This window comes from Ictidomys tridecemlineatus, chromosome 14, assembly GCF_052094955.1.
Source record: "Ictidomys tridecemlineatus isolate mIctTri1 chromosome 14, mIctTri1.hap1, whole genome shotgun sequence".
Taxonomy (NCBI): domain Eukaryota; kingdom Metazoa; phylum Chordata; class Mammalia; order Rodentia; family Sciuridae; genus Ictidomys; species Ictidomys tridecemlineatus.
Window position 1 is genome coordinate 53,951,285 of NC_135490.1, and position 6,826 is coordinate 53,958,110.

Here is a 6,826-nt window from a genome sequence, read left to right on the forward strand (position 1 = left end):
AATACACAATGAGAGCAAGTGAAGGCTTTCTAAATCTTTTAGCCACTACTGAACGATGTTCTCATAGACTAGTAATCTCATTATTGTTGGGGGAGGGGACGAAGAAGCAAAGCATGCTTTGTAGAAATTACATAATTTACCAACATTGGCTTGAGTTTAGCAGTAAATGGTCCAGTTGCAATTCTTCTGTGTGAAACTAAAAAGCTGTGTCTGGAGCTATAGTTTAGTCACTGAGAAGTAGATATATTTAAAAATCAAAACAAAACAAAACAGGCTTTGTCTTACATTTTAGCTAAAATAGCTATGGGATGTTGCAATTGGGAAGACAAAGGAAAGAGGGAATGAAAAACACACACACTTGCACATTTAGACAGAAATCATGCTGGGTGGACACTATTCAAAGCTCAAATGGTTCATAGAAATGAAGTAAACGGACTTGAAAATTAAAGTGCACACGCCGTGTGTGGTATGAAATGATTAGAAAGGAAAATGCTTATTTTTAGGCTTTTTTCTAAAATGTGGAGCCAAAAGATATTGATCTTCTTTTACTGCCTTTTTATGCCTACAAAGAGTGAGCCCTGTTTTCCTAGGCAGGGTGTTATTCTGCAGGTAAATATTTCAATATGTTTTAGGATATACTCCATGCTCCTGGGAGTCAACTTATCAGTAAGTCTGCACTGTCACTGCCTATCTCTCAAAGTCCCAATGTATAAGTGGTTCTTGCACAGTAATGTGCAGCTGCTGTCACACCTCCTACGTAGACAGTCCCCTGGTCCACTCATGTTTCCTTCTAATTCTGTGCTGGGTCACCATCGTTGACTTCATAGCCATAGAGAAGGATGAGAGGGGAGGAAGCTAATGTTTTTTTATTAGCAATTTGCTTATCGGAACCCTGTGTACTCTAGATGTCTAGAATCAATTTTTATAGCTGGAGGAAAGCTTAGATATTTACCTTGTTCTACCTTTGTATTTAAGGGGCTGGAAAACTGATGTTCGGATCAATGACCTACTAAAGGTCTTGCAACTACTTAAAGAACTCTGTTTCTTTGTCTTGAAGTCTCCAAAGGTATTTTAGCCATTCACAGAAAAAGTTGGTTTGGGTACCTTATAAAAGACCCCACAGTCTGGCTTGCTGTGATCTTACCTTCTGCTGCTCTGCACCTGAGTCACTACAGCCACACTGGGCTCTCAGTCTGCTTCAGGTGTGATGTGTCTCAGAAGGATGTAACCAAATGTGCAGGTCTCTGGGCTTGCTTGGTGAGGCCTCTCCTGGACCCTGTTGAAAATGGCACTTCCCACTCCACAACCTCTACTCCTGAGCCCTTTTCCTTGCTTTGTATTTTCTTTTTATCACTTATCACAAACATACTGTATTTACATTGCTGATTTTCTGTCTCCCCCACTGGAATTTAATTTCCACAAGGGGAATTTTTGTTTCTTTTGTTCATCTCTACAATTCCAGAACATAAAACACTGCCTCTCCAGACTTTTATCAAAAGGATAAAAGATAACAAGTGCTGGCGAGGATTCAGAGAAGAGAGAAGTTTTGCACACTGTTGGTGGGAATGCAAATTAGTATAGGCATTACAGAAAACTGTGTGGAGATTCCTCAAAATTTAAAAAATAGCAATACCACTAACAGGTGTATAACCTAAGGAAATTAAATATGTGTATTCTTATGTTCCTTGCAATGTTATTCACCATAGCCAAGGCAGGGAATCACCCTAGGTTTTCAATGACAGATGGATGAAGAAAGCAATAGTGTGTACGTGACGGAATACTGTTTAACCTTAGAAAAGGATGAAATTCTTTCATTTGTGACAACATCTATGAACTAGGACATTATATAAAGTGAAACAATGACAAATGCCACGTGATATAATTTATGTGTGCAATCTGGAGAGTTAACATCAGAGAAGCAAAGAGTAGAATACCGGGGTAAGGTCTAAGGATACAAAATTTTAGTTATAAGAAATAAGTTCAAGAGATCTGTTGCACAACATGGTGACTGTAGTTAATATCAATAATCATGTGCTTGAAAATTGATAGAGTAGCTTTTAAGTGTTCTTTCCACAAGAAAGGATAAGTGTGTGAAGCAATGCATATATTAGTTAGCTCAATTTTGCCATTCCACAGTTTTACATATTTCAAAACATGTTGTAAACAATAAATATATATCATTATCAATTAAAATAGGAATTAAATTTTAAAAGTGTGAAAGTACTTCTAACATTGAAATGCTCTATGAATAATTTTTTTGTAAGCTGTCTTAATCAGTTTATACTGCTGCAACAGAATAGCATAAACTGAGTATCTTGTCAACAACAGAAATTCTTTTTTTTCCTCACATTTCTGCAGGCTACAATCCAAGGTCAAGAAGCCTGCAGATTCAGTGTCTAGTGGTCCATTTTCTGATCATAGACAGCTATCTTCTACCATAACCTCTCATGGCAGAAGGTACAAACACTTTGGAGTCTCTCTAATAAGGAAACCAATAATAATAATAATAATAATAATAATAATAGTAGTAGTAGTAGTTGTAGTAGTAGTAGTAGTAATAATAATAATAATGACCCAGAGGTGCCATCTCCAACCATTACACTGGGGATTTGATTTCAATGTATGAATTCTTAGGAGAAATAAATATTAAGTCTATGGCACAGCCCATACAAAATTTATAAGAAAACACAAATCACTCAATACAAAATGGACAATGGACACAAAAGACAGTTTTTTAGAAAATAAAATGTAAATGACCAGCAAATAAGTAAAATCAAAGTGTTCAACATCACTCACAATTACAGATGTGCAAATTAAAGCAATAATGTATCACTTTTCATCTACCAGATAAACATCTTAAAATTCAAAAATGGTTATTATTGACAAGAACATGAAGATACAGGTACTCATTCTCATATATATTGAACAGATATTTACCAAGTTCTGTTCTTAAACACTAATAATGAAACTTCAAATTTAGGCAATCTTTCAGGAGAGCAATTTATAAATATCTAATAACATTTAAGTTTACACATATCAATAATATTTTTTGATTATTAATGAAAACTAGTTTTCTAAATTTGTTGATGAATAATTGATGTTGTATCAGAATTAGCCCATTATAAAAATTGTGAAATTTACTAGATTTCTGATATGATTATTTTTCATTTGTTTTTCTCTCATTACTGGATGAGTAAGGAGAGGAGAACTTTTCCCACCTGTTCTTTGAAGACATAAATTTTAAAAAGAAAAGAGTAAAGAATGTATAGTATGGTAAAGTAATACCCAACAGCAAAAACATTTCTTGGCCAAAAATGAATGTATCCATGTGAATGGATAAAGAAAATATAGTGTATATATACAGAACAGAATATTACTCAACCATAAAAAGGATGACTTTATGACTTTTGTTGGTAAATGGATGGATCTGGAGAATCTTATGTTAAGTGAAATAAGACAATCCTAGAAACCCAAAAGTCAAATGTTCTCTTTGATATGGTTGCTCACATACAACAAGAGGGGCAGAGAATAGAAGTTTATTGGATTAGACAAAAGGTAATGAAGGGAAAGGAGTGGAATGAGAATAGGAAAGACGGTAGAATGAATCAGGCCTAACTTTCCTATATTTATATATAAATACATGACCACTGAAACTTCACATCATGTACAATGTCAAGAATGGGATCCTAATTGAATACATTATACTCTGTCTGTGTAATATGTCAAAAATACACTCTGTCATGTAGATCTAAAAACAAAAAACGCATCCATGAAAGTGAATGTGAATGCAGGTATGTCACTCCAACCCCAAAATGCACACATGTGCAGATACATTGAAGTGTCTTCCAAAACAGTGTATCAGTTCCTGAGTAGTGAGAACTTTAAGTCCATTTAGGACTGTGGCAGGTGGAGGCATTCCTGTGAATAATGGAAGAGCCTCTGGGAAATAAACAGCAGCTCTCTGCTGAACTGCTGATCCAGCTGTGGCACTTCATCCTGGAGCTGCTGCAGAAGGAAGAGTTCCGCCATGTCATCGCCTGGCAGCAGGGAGAGTATGGGGAGTTTGTCATCAAGGATCCCGATGAAGTGGCCCGCCTCTGGGGCCGCAGGAAATGCAAACCACAGATGAATTATGACAAGTTGAGCCGAGCCCTCAGATACTATTACAACAAGAGGATCCTTCATAAAACAAAAGGAAAAAGGTTTACTTACAAATTTAACTTCAACAAACTGGCGATGCCCAACTACCCATTCATCAACATTCGGTCAAGTGGTGTGGTTCCTCAGAGCGCGCCTCCAGTGCCAACGTCCTCTTCCTGCTTCCACTTCTCACCCCTGGACACCCATTCTCCGACTGGTGATGTGCAGCCCGGCCGGTTCTCTGCCAGCACCCTCACTGCTTCTGGCCAGGAGAGTAATGGCACTGATAGGAAGGTGGAGCTTCCGGAGCTGGAGGACGGCTCAGCTGCCGACTGGCGCCGGGGCATGGACCTCCTGTCTTCCTGGAATGCTGTCGGTGGAGGCGGGCTGGGCCCGACATAATGCTTCCTCTGTTCACTAGGCCCGGGATGTACCCTGACCCCCACAGCCCCTTCGCTGTCTCTCCCATCCCTGGCTGTGGAGGTGTCCTCAATGTCCCCATTTCGCCAGCCCTCTCCCTGACTCCCACCATCTTCTCCTACAGCCCCTCCCCGGGTCTGAGCCCCTTCACCAGCAATAGTTGCTTCTCCTTCAACCCAGAAGAAATGAAACACTACCTTCATTCTCAAGCCTGCTCCGTATTCAACTATCACCTGAGCCCTCGGACTTTCCCCCGCTACCCTGGGCTCATGGTTCCGCTACTGCAATGCCAAGTGCATCCCGAGGAGTCCACTCCGTTTTCTATCAAGCTGCAGCCCCCGCCCGCTGGGCGCAAGAACCGTGAGAGGGTAGAGAGCAGCGAGGAGTTGGCACCTGCTGCCGCACCCACCATGGCTCCTGTGCCCCCGCGAATTAAGGTGGAGCCCACAGCCGAGAAGGATCCTGAGAGCCTCAGGCAGCCAGCCCAGGAGAAGGAGGAGCACCCTCAAGAAGAGGGCACCGTGCTGAGCAGGACCAAGGAAGAAGAGAAAGGTACCATCTTTGCTCGCCCTGCTGCCCCACCCACCTGGCCCCCAGGCCCCACAAGCACCGCTAGTGAAGAACCCCTAGAGTTGACTGAAGACAGTGAGGACAGGTCTGGCAAAGAGCCCAGTGCACCAGAGAAGAAAGAAGACGCTTTGATGCCCCCCCAAGCTTCCGTTGAAGAGGCGCTGGAATGATGACCTTGAAGCCCGGGAGCTGAGTAAGAAGGGCAAGTTCCTCTGGAACATCAGGACCCCGGGGCTTGGCAACCGCAGCTGCAAATGCCTAGAACTGCAAGTGAGCCGGGAGCTGTTTATATTGTAGTCAAATACATACATGTATTTATGTAGCAAGATCTGGGGGCGGGGGCGGGAGTTAGGCTGGTTTGATCATCTGGGGCATAGACTCATACTTTTCTGTTGGGGATGGGATGGGTGTCTTCTGTTGTAAATTAGGTCAGGTGTGAACACACTTTTTTTTTCCTGGTGAGTAGTAGGACACAGAGAGGGTATGTGAACTGAAAGGGGAAGGAGCCTGTTTTCCGTTTGAGGCTTACACTTCCTGACAAGGAAACTTCTAAAGGGCCCAGGTACTTTTTGGTCCTGCAGTAGTTTGGGTTCCAGGCTTTTTCTTTTCTATTGACTCTAACCAAGTGGTTAGAGTCAGTTGGCTGTTTATCCCTTGTCATTTATTTATTCCATAATTATGTTGTGCTTTTTGTTTTGTAAACAGTAATGGAACATACATATTTATGTGTTTTGAAAGAAAACTTTGAGTTTTTTAAAGAACTGTTCCATTTTTAGTTTCTTCTTGGGGCAGGGAAGAAGTTAACCAGTTAATTTGTTTTAAAATATTTAGGCATTCTTTGAGTTATAAAATTGTGATGCAGGGATTTGTCGATGAGACATTCACATGTGAAAGATAACTTCACTAGTTATCCGCTTACGCAGAATAAAGTGTGTATATGTACATAAAATGTAAGTAATCTTAACTCCATTGTGCAGTGCCTTTTAGATGTTCCGCTTTCAATAAAGTCTTCAAATTTTTGCATATATATTATATGTATATATGATGTAATGTTATAGAAATATATGTATAATATACATATTTTTTCCAGGGGTATCTGATAGCTCTGTATTTTGTTATGGAAGTTGAAAGAAAAAAGTATTTTACCTCAGAAATTAAAGTTAAATAAAAAAAAAGTACTTTAAAAAAAAAAAAAGCTGAGTAATATTCCACTGTGTGTGTGTGTCTGTGTGTGTGTGTGTGTGTGTGTGTGTGTATCACTGTTTCTTTATCCATTCAGCTATTGAAGGGCATTTAGGTTGGTTCCACAGTTTAGCTTTGTGAATTGAGCTGCTATAAACATTGATGTGGCTGCTTTACTATAATATGCTGATTTTAAGTCCTTTGAGTATAGATCTAGGAGTGGAATATCTGGGTCAAATGGTGGTTCCATTCCAGTTTTCTAAGGAATCTCCATAATGATTTCCAGATTGGCTGCATCAGTTTTCAGTCCCACCAGCAATGTATGAGTGTACCTTTTCCCCCACATCCTCATCAACACTTATTGTTATCTGTATTCTTGTTAACTGCTATTCTGACTGGCATGAGATGAAACCCTAACAGTAGTTTTGATTTGCATTTTTCTAATTACTAGAGATGTTGAACATTTTTTTCATATATTTGTTGATCAATTGTGTATCTTCTTCTGAGAATTGTC

At 39.8% G+C, this 6,826-nt stretch overlaps 1 pseudogene; it reads left to right on the top strand.

Annotated features, from left to right (window-relative positions):
- Positions 1 to 3,909: 3,909 nt before the first annotated feature.
- On the top strand, positions 3,910 to 5,407 carry LOC144370623 (ETS translocation variant 3 pseudogene; annotated as a pseudogene).
- The last annotated feature ends 1,419 nt before the right edge of the window (positions 5,408 to 6,826 follow it).